Source organism: Equus caballus, chromosome 2 (genome assembly GCF_041296265.1).
Source record: "Equus caballus isolate H_3958 breed thoroughbred chromosome 2, TB-T2T, whole genome shotgun sequence".
Classification (NCBI taxonomy): Eukaryota; Metazoa; Chordata; class Mammalia; order Perissodactyla; family Equidae; genus Equus; species Equus caballus.
The window spans coordinates 83,458,583-83,467,389 of NC_091685.1; positions in this window are offsets into that span (position 1 = coordinate 83,458,583).

An 8,807-nucleotide genomic window follows, 5' to 3' on the forward strand; every position below is an offset into this window, starting at 1 on the left:
CTTAAAGAGTAGAGTTATGAATGTTCAACATCAGTCTACATTGTTGCTATTTTATCTTAATAACCAAGCTGAATCCATTTATTGTGATAATGTCAATGTTATGAAAAGACCTGGACAATTGGGTCAGGAAGGCATTCTGAAAGAACTGAACTTTGAGTGAAACATGAAGAATTACAAAAGCCCCTAATAATTACTTACTAACAATTAGGGAAGGAAGATTTTATTCAGAGGGAACGGGCAAAGAATGTTTGGCAGAAAGGGGCATATTCTACTCAGAGTGGCTGGAGAAATAGGCAGGAAGTGCCGTTAGATTGTGCTAATGACTTGATTTTAGAATAAGATAAATGGGAAGCTGTTGAAAAGCTTTGAGCCAAAGATTGAAAAGTTCAGATTTCATGTTTTTAAAAACCTTCTGAGGGCTGGCCCAGTGGCTAGTGATTAAGTTCACATGCCCGGTTTCGGCAGCCTGGGGTTCACCAGTTTGGATCCTAGGCACAGACCTATGCACTGCTCAGCAAAACATGCTGTGGCGGCACCCCACACAGAACAACTAGAGGACTTACCTGGGATATACAGCTATATACTGAGGCTTTGGGGATAAAAAAAAAAGAGGAAGATTGGCAACAGATGTTAGCTCAGGGCCAATTATCCTCAAAAAAAAGAAAAAAATCTTCTGGTGCAAAGTGGAGAAAATCTTGGAGGGAGATAAGAGTGGAGGCAAGAGACCAGTTACGAGGTAAGAGTTTGAGGCAGTCTGTCACAAAATGATTAAGACAGTTGGAGTGAGAATTTGTAATCAGACTGAGTTTGAATTTTAGCCTTATTTTCTGTTAGTTGTCTGACCTTGAACAAATTGCTTAACTTCACACAGTCTCCATTTCCCAATTTGTATAACGGAGACAGCCATACTAACCACCTGATATAAGAATTAAGAAAGACAATGCATGTGAAGCCCTTACACAGTGCCTGGCAAGTGCTGGAGGTCATCATTAATGTGATGGCAGTGGAGATGGAGACAGAGGCTTGCGCATAGATAAAACCAAGAGGGTTTTGTGACTGATTGGATTTCGAGCAGGGAAAAGGGAGGGATTAGGGATGACCCCCAGCTCTCAGATTTGCAAAACGGAATGAGAGAGGGAGCAGAGAAGGGCCAGAATAGAGGGAAGGATGGTAAGTTCACTTTTGGATATTTTGAGTCTGGGGTGCCTTTGTGTCTTCCAAGTGGGGACGTATGACCACATCAGTAAGGGTCTTAGTTACGGACAAAAACTTGAGACTTGCCAGCTTACAGAGTATGGAGTGAAGAGAGGAGTGACTGCCCCCCTCCTCTAGTGCATCATCACTGGCCACTTTAGTGATGATGAGGTTGTGCTTACAGCCTTTTAATAAATAGCCAGAAATATTGGATTATTATAAAAGGATTTAATTTTCAACTCTATTTAAGAAAATTAAAATTAGACAAAATTGATGCTGTTCTTTGTCATTCTATATGCTCAAAATTTTCTCAAAGTAAAAAATAAATATAACTAACGAATGTCATGCGAGGAATTGAAAAGTTAAGAATTACTTCCAAAAGTGCCAGAAGGAAGTTTCTTCTCCTTTTGAATGAACAAATAATTCACTTTCTACAGAGACTGATGGAGTATATATTTGCATGCCTACTTTGGAAAACATATTGAGATCTTGCAAAGCTGAAAATGCACATGCTCAATGATCCAGCAGTTCCATTGGTAGGTACATTCCTAGAGAAACCCTAGTAGCTGTGAGCCAGGAGACGTGTACAAGAATGTTCAAAAGAGCATCATTTATAAAAGCCCCAAACTGGAAGCAACTTGAATATCTATCAATAAGGGACTAGAAATATTACTATTATCATTATTATTTTATATCACTGGATCAGCAAAAGCAAATTTCAAAGACAAAGCAGAGCAAAGTAAGTTGCAGAGGAATGCATTTGGTATAATACTGCTTATATAAACTCCTCATAGATACAGAACTTAAAAACATATTTTGACGTCAAACATTTTTGACGATCCATATATGTAATGAAAACATAACCAAAAGGGAGTCATAAACAAAAAAGTATTCATAGTAGTGTCTACCCTTGTAGTGGAGGGAGAGTGCTGTAATTGTGCAAGGGCACACAGGGGCCTCATGGGCATTCGAAAGGTCCCATTTCCTAAGCTGATGGTGGGTCCAGGGGTGTTTGTTTTATTATTCATCAGGCAATATGTAAAATATAAAATAAGTTCTTAATTTATCTCCTGTAATCCTAAGGATACTACTTTGAAGTATCATAAATCTTCATTTTCCATGTGGGTATATACTTTGAGAAGATAAATAACTGGTTCAAGATATAGTGTATAATGACAGGGTTTTATAACTCCAGAGCTGATGGTGTTTCCACTATACACAGTGCCCCTGAATTTCTAATTTTGGGAAACCTTCTGAAATTTCTGATTTCAGGAAACCTCTGAAATTAGAGTGCCTGCAAATAGGCTAATATTTAGCATTTTTTAAATTAAGAAAACTGGAAAATGGAGAAAGTTTCAAGAAGTTTTTATGAGGAAGTTTAGAATTAAATGGGATTCAATGATCGCGTGGTCAATGGAAGCCCAAGAGAAGGCCGGTATCTTTCTCAAGGACAACGGCCAAGAATGCACAGCTCAGTAGTGGCACAAAGTAGACTAACAACAAAATCTCTAGACTCCCAGTCTACGACTTTTTAATACACAGAAATAGACTAAATGTGTTTTAATAATATTGTCTTCATTTTTGTTCTATTTCATAGTTTTGTATGCCTGGAGGCGGGTGGGGGGGACTTGAAAAATATAAAGGACATTGAGTAATCTTTTTTCTTCAGGTATTTCTAAAACGAAGTGAAATTTACAGATTAACCTGAGCATACTAACAGGCCTTAAATATTCTGTTTATCCCGAGTTTAATACAATGGGCCTTTCATAACTTTCAAGAGGTATGTGGAAATCGTAAAGAGTTATGCTGGCCTGTTAAGGAGGAATGTTTTTTCTTAGACAGATAAGGATCAGGTTAGCATTTGTGGTGCCAGAAATAAGATAAAATTTCACTTCAAAACTTGAGCTATGTGGATCTACCTATCCTCATTACATGTAGCCATTTATAGCAGTCGGGGTCAGCAAACTGATCTGCCGCAATTACTTTCCTGCCATCTTGAAAATGCGATTTCTCCTAAGCAGCGTGCGTGACATGCAACAGCACCTCAGATGAACTGGTCATATGGACATTAACACAAATGTACCTGCTGGCACAATGCTGTATGTTTTTCAAAGGAAATAAGGCAATTATAAGGCTTCTTTTATAAAGTTAGGTATTTTCAGTAAGTGGTATTTGACCTAAGGTGAAAACTTTATATCTAATTGAAGTATAGAAACTTTTCATTTTTTCCCCCTTTGCCCTACTTATATTTATTTTTTCATAGAGCTCATGGCAGTAATGTATTCCAAGCAGCAAAAACACATTTTCCTTTGACCTCTTTCTTTTCTTCCTATTAACTTTAATAATAATTATTTCAACTTTTGAAAAGTACCATGTTTGGTCCTTTGCCAACATTGACATTTGTTTGGGGCAATTAAAAAAATTATTCAGTTCATGCATATGCAGGAACTTTAATGTTCATTTTGTCAAAACTTTTTCAATGAAGAAAATTTCCTTAAGACAAGACTCCTTACCAAGATCCTTTCAATCCTGTAAATTCAATTTCTCCAAATTCAAAATGCAAAACTGGATTTTCAGATAAAAGCTTTCATAGTAAGTTAGTATTCTGTCTGTGTAATAAGATAGAAGATCTTGGATTGCATGCCTTTCAACAATCTCACTAAACAGATCTGAAACCCGAAACCTGGGGCAGGTATGAACTTCTGGAAGACTTTGGCAAAGATAGACCACACCTGTTCCAGCTTCTAGTAAAATAAATCACAGCTGTAGAAAGAACTGACCATTAGCAGTAAGAGTACACCCTTCAGTGCACTTTCTAGCATTTAAGTGGAAATGAGAACACTGATTCCCTTCTGCATATCTTCACTCATATACAGGGTGTTTTTGTTTTTATAAAAGCTATTTCTTAAATATGACACATAATGATACTCATGCTACATTTCTTATTATCTTAGCAGTGTCAACTAAAAACCTTTAAAATACTTCAGTAATATTCAAAGTGTTTGGATGTTCTGAGACGATAGACCATATAAATGTAAAGGACTGTATTGTCATTTGGGATCCAGTCATCACCGGTATAAATCTCTCACTCAACTTTTCAGGGTTCCTAGTGACAAATTGGAGAATGCAATGACGGAGAGAGAAATAGGCAAGTCTTTTTTATTTCAATAATGCTACCTATTGTATTTCATAGTGCTCACCAGTGGGGTTCTATAGCTTGTTTTCCCTTTGACATTCTTTATGAGAGATGGTGATAGAGGCCAGAAATAATTCATGAACCACAGAACAATTAATTTCACTCAAACCTTTCTTAGGCTAAAATATTAAACAAGATCCTTCTTAAAATAAACCGCATTTTCCAATTCCGAGGAACAATTTCATTAAAAATAAAAGACCAAATCGTTAGCATAAACCAATCTATTACAGTAACTGTTGAGGAGCTGTGTCTCAAACACATCAAAGTTCGTAAAGCATATTAGAAAATGAAATTGTAACAAAAGTCGCATGGCTCTTTCATTATATTCACAATGGAGCAATTACATGATTGCTAGAGGAATCATTCTTTTTACTATGTCTGCTGTTACAGTAGTACATTAAAAAATCTATATAAATATAATTCCACTACATCATATACCTTGGTACTAAATCACCCAAAAATGAATGTCAGATGCTAACAATATCAATAGGAAAAATCTAGAAAGTGAATATAGTATATTTAATTAAAGAAAAAGTCACTTGTACCTATTGACAGTGATTAATCGGTATAAGTGAAAGAAAATGTATGGACAAGGAAGGCTAACTTTTTTTTTAAAGATTCCTCACCTTACAATTTGCTTTTACCTTTTTCTATCCCTCATTCTATTGGGTAGGCTTTCTTAATTCACTAAATAGGAAATAGAATGTTCAACAAAATCTAGGTATTTTGCTTTTGTTGTAGTTCATTATTTCTTATGTCTTAATTATAATAAATCATTACAAACTTCACCACGAGGATGAAAATCATTCTAGTTATTTAAGCACTATAGTCGATTACGGAAACAGAGAAATTTCTTTAGGTTCAAAATGCCTAAGTGTATGCCCTTGCCCTGTTGATGTCTCCCTACAATGCTTACTTTGAGGGTTCAGTCACAGGAACTTTATTTTTGGCATAATTTCCTTCTTTTAAAACCAATTGGCTCATCCCCAAACCTGCAGCTCTTTATATAGCATATTTGAAAGGTCAAATGAAAGTCAGAATGTCAATATATTTATTGGCAAAATGACAATAATCTATTACTTTTTCTGCAGTGCTTTCATTTTCTATAAGGAATTCAGCGTGATTTTGTTTGTTTGTCTTTTTAATTTGTTTTATAAGAGGCATTTCGAGGAAAAAAATAATTATATAGAATTTAAAATTCTCAAAGCTCCCCGAGAGCATTGGATCTATATGTTTCCCAACGGCCAGAAGTAAAATTACTGATTTAGTCTTAGGAGTTACTTTACTGAGTAACCCAGATTATTGGCCCCACTTAAACCACAGGCACTTCTGTCATACTTCCTGGTGACCTAAGTTTTTAGGGAGATAATTGAAGACATATGAATTTGCTTTTGCCTGTATTTGCCTAAAAGGTACTCTTAAACTTCTGTTTTGAAAGAATTAAGTAAACAGGAAAGATGTTAGGCAGTGGAGAGCATGTAGCAGTGAGAAGGAGAGTGCTGACCCCTGATCTCAGTTTATACTAACCATTGGGGAAAACAAAGAATTTAACTAATAATTGCAGTTAAGTGTGGTTGTTTTAATAGTGAAAGTGCAGAGTATTCTGGTAAGACATATGAAGAGGGGAGGAGTCTAAGCTAGTCTAAATGTGTTGGAAAGTTCTACTAAAGGAATTACTTTTTCTAGGTATAATCTGAAGGGAGATTGTTGAGTAGAATGCCGCCAGCAAATTGAGAAAGGAGTAAGAGAAAGAGAGTTACAGGCAGAGAGGTGACAGTGTGGGGAAGCCCAGACTGGAGAGAGGCTGGCAAGGCTTGGAACTAAGCAGGTCCAGTGTGTCTGGAGAGCAACCCAAGAAGAGACTACTAGTGAGATGCTGGTGTAGAAAGGCTTTGTAAATTACATTAAAGGTGGCCAGATGCCACTAAAGTGAAGGTGAAGTGATCAGTGTTTTACTAGGGTCAGTCTGATCAGAGTACAGACCAAACAGCTGAATGACCAAGCATTTTGATCATTGACCTTTGTCAGGATGAAATTTTGAACACCTCCCTCCAAATCATTTAAATATATTGATTTGTAAATTACATAACTGTGCTTTATTGGCCAATATCTCAAGACCCAATGTGTGTTTAAGCTGAAGTTCATTAATAATAATCATAATAGATAATTTCAAATTTTTTCTGATTCCTTGTCAAATTTGATTAGATCATCATTGTTTTGACCTGGTAAAACAGCTAAGAAAAAGCTAGGTTTAGAATTCTAAGCTGTGATATTTTCTTATTCTGGATCGATGATGGAAACACACACTTTCCAAAGTGCTGTGCCTAAATCAGCTGTAACAGAATCACCGGAAGAGATGTAAATGCAAATTTCTGTGTCCTACTTAGTTTTATTGAAATACAAATTTTTAAGATATTGTACAAAAGCTGAATTTTAAACAAACTTCCCATGTGAGCCTGATACACAGTTTAAGAGTTGTTGATATAAACAGAACTTGGTAGAAACTTCTATCGTAGAACCAATTTGGATGCGGAGAGTACTGGAGAGCTGCTCATCTATCATGCATGCCTTCTAGAATAACAGTTGCTTGATCAACTAGTTATTTTGCCTAAAGACTCTCTTGTCTTGAAGTCCTTCTCCTTCAAACTCTAGAGAACTTGGGGAAGATTTATCTCACACAACCTTTCAACAGCCAGGTAACTTAAAAAAAAAGAGGTAGAGTCTAAGGATTTAGCTATTATTATTTCATAGTGCAAGTTATTGTGTAGGATTTTTCAGAAGGCATAACTATCTTACTAACCACCCGTAGATGTATTATTAATGAAAACCAAATCCTACCAGGATAGTTTTATAGAGCATACTTGGTGCCGCTATACTCTGTATTACAATTAAAAACTGTGATTATTCATATATATTTACATACATTTTTCCCTGATAAAGGAGATTTCATTTTTGTCTACTCTGTTTTAGTTTGAGGTTTCTAAATTACCCCAATGATAAAATATGCACAACGTTTAAGAATATAATAGGGGCAGCGGTTAAGTTCACACGTTCTGCTTCAGTGGCCCAGGATTTGCTGGTTCAGAACCTGGGTGTGGACATGGCACCACTTGGCAAGCCGTGCTGTGGTAGGTGTCCCACATAGAAAGTAGAGGAAGATGGGCACAGATGTTAGCTCAGGGCCAGTCTTTCTCAGCAAAAAGAGGAGGATTGGTGGCGGATGTTAGCTCAGGGCTAATCTTCCTCAAAAAAAAAGGAAGAATATAATAAAACTATAAAAATTAAAGTAAAATCCTTGGCTTTCTTTGATGCACTTGAACTTTACAGAGATAAACTTAAGTAGTAAAATTCATTTCCACTTGCATTTGTTACTTGCTCCATATTTAGAGAGTTTAAGAGAGTAAATCCTGTGTACAATGGTGCAGATTTCTGAAGAGGAAAGGAGCTTAGTCATATTGGAAGGTGTTGAATGCAGCTCAACTTCACTCAGTCTTCTTTGGAGAACAGTTTGAAGTGTTTTAGAATTAATCATGAACTCTTCAGTTGCAAATGCTTAAAACACAAGCCCACTAGAGGTCTTTTGAAAATTCAGGGCTAAATCTCCAAAGCCTTTCGCTCAATTTTGCTCAGAGAAGCATATCTGAAACATGAACGCTATTTTTTCAGGTTGGTCTCTCAACCCATTCTTGATGGGATTAAAGAGGTCACGGTAAAAGTGGAGACTTCAGAATAATTGTGCCTGGGTTTGGCACTTTCAGTACCACTTACTGCCTGTGAAACTTTGTACAAGTTAACTTACTTAAACTCTGTGTGCCTCAGTATTACAGCTTCCAAGATGGCTGCTGTGATTATCATATTCTCCTCGTTTTTTTTATCATAACTATTAATATATTAAGTCTGACCAAACATAAGAGTTGTCAAATCCTGTGCAAATTGTCCAGGAAGGAGAAAAGAGCAGTAAAGGATGGTGGGGGCTGGCGAAGGGGATTTCCTTTCCCAGAAGATTCCTTTCAGGTCTGTACTGCTGGGGCAGAGTCTGCCCATATGCCAGCTCTAGAAGAATACAAAATGTGTTATTTGTCTTGAGAATAAGAGGGAGGAAGAGACAGGGAAGGGAAGGAATTAGAAATGGGACACGCGCACAAGGTAAATTGAGTCATTGTAAGATATTTCGAGGCAGGACCAAATTTTCCAGGTAGGACCATCCGTCAAGTTCTGGCATTGATGGGTTTAATATAGGAGGTGTTGTTCCTGAGACTCTAGCTATAACCTGTTCCTACAAAATGTTAGTGTATCCTCTCTGCTTTGGTCTCATTACAGTCCTTAACCAAGTTTACTTGTTAAATCAATACCTCTACTTCTAAATACACCTAGGTGTGTATTCATTCTTCCTTACTTGCATCCTATTTCAAACAAA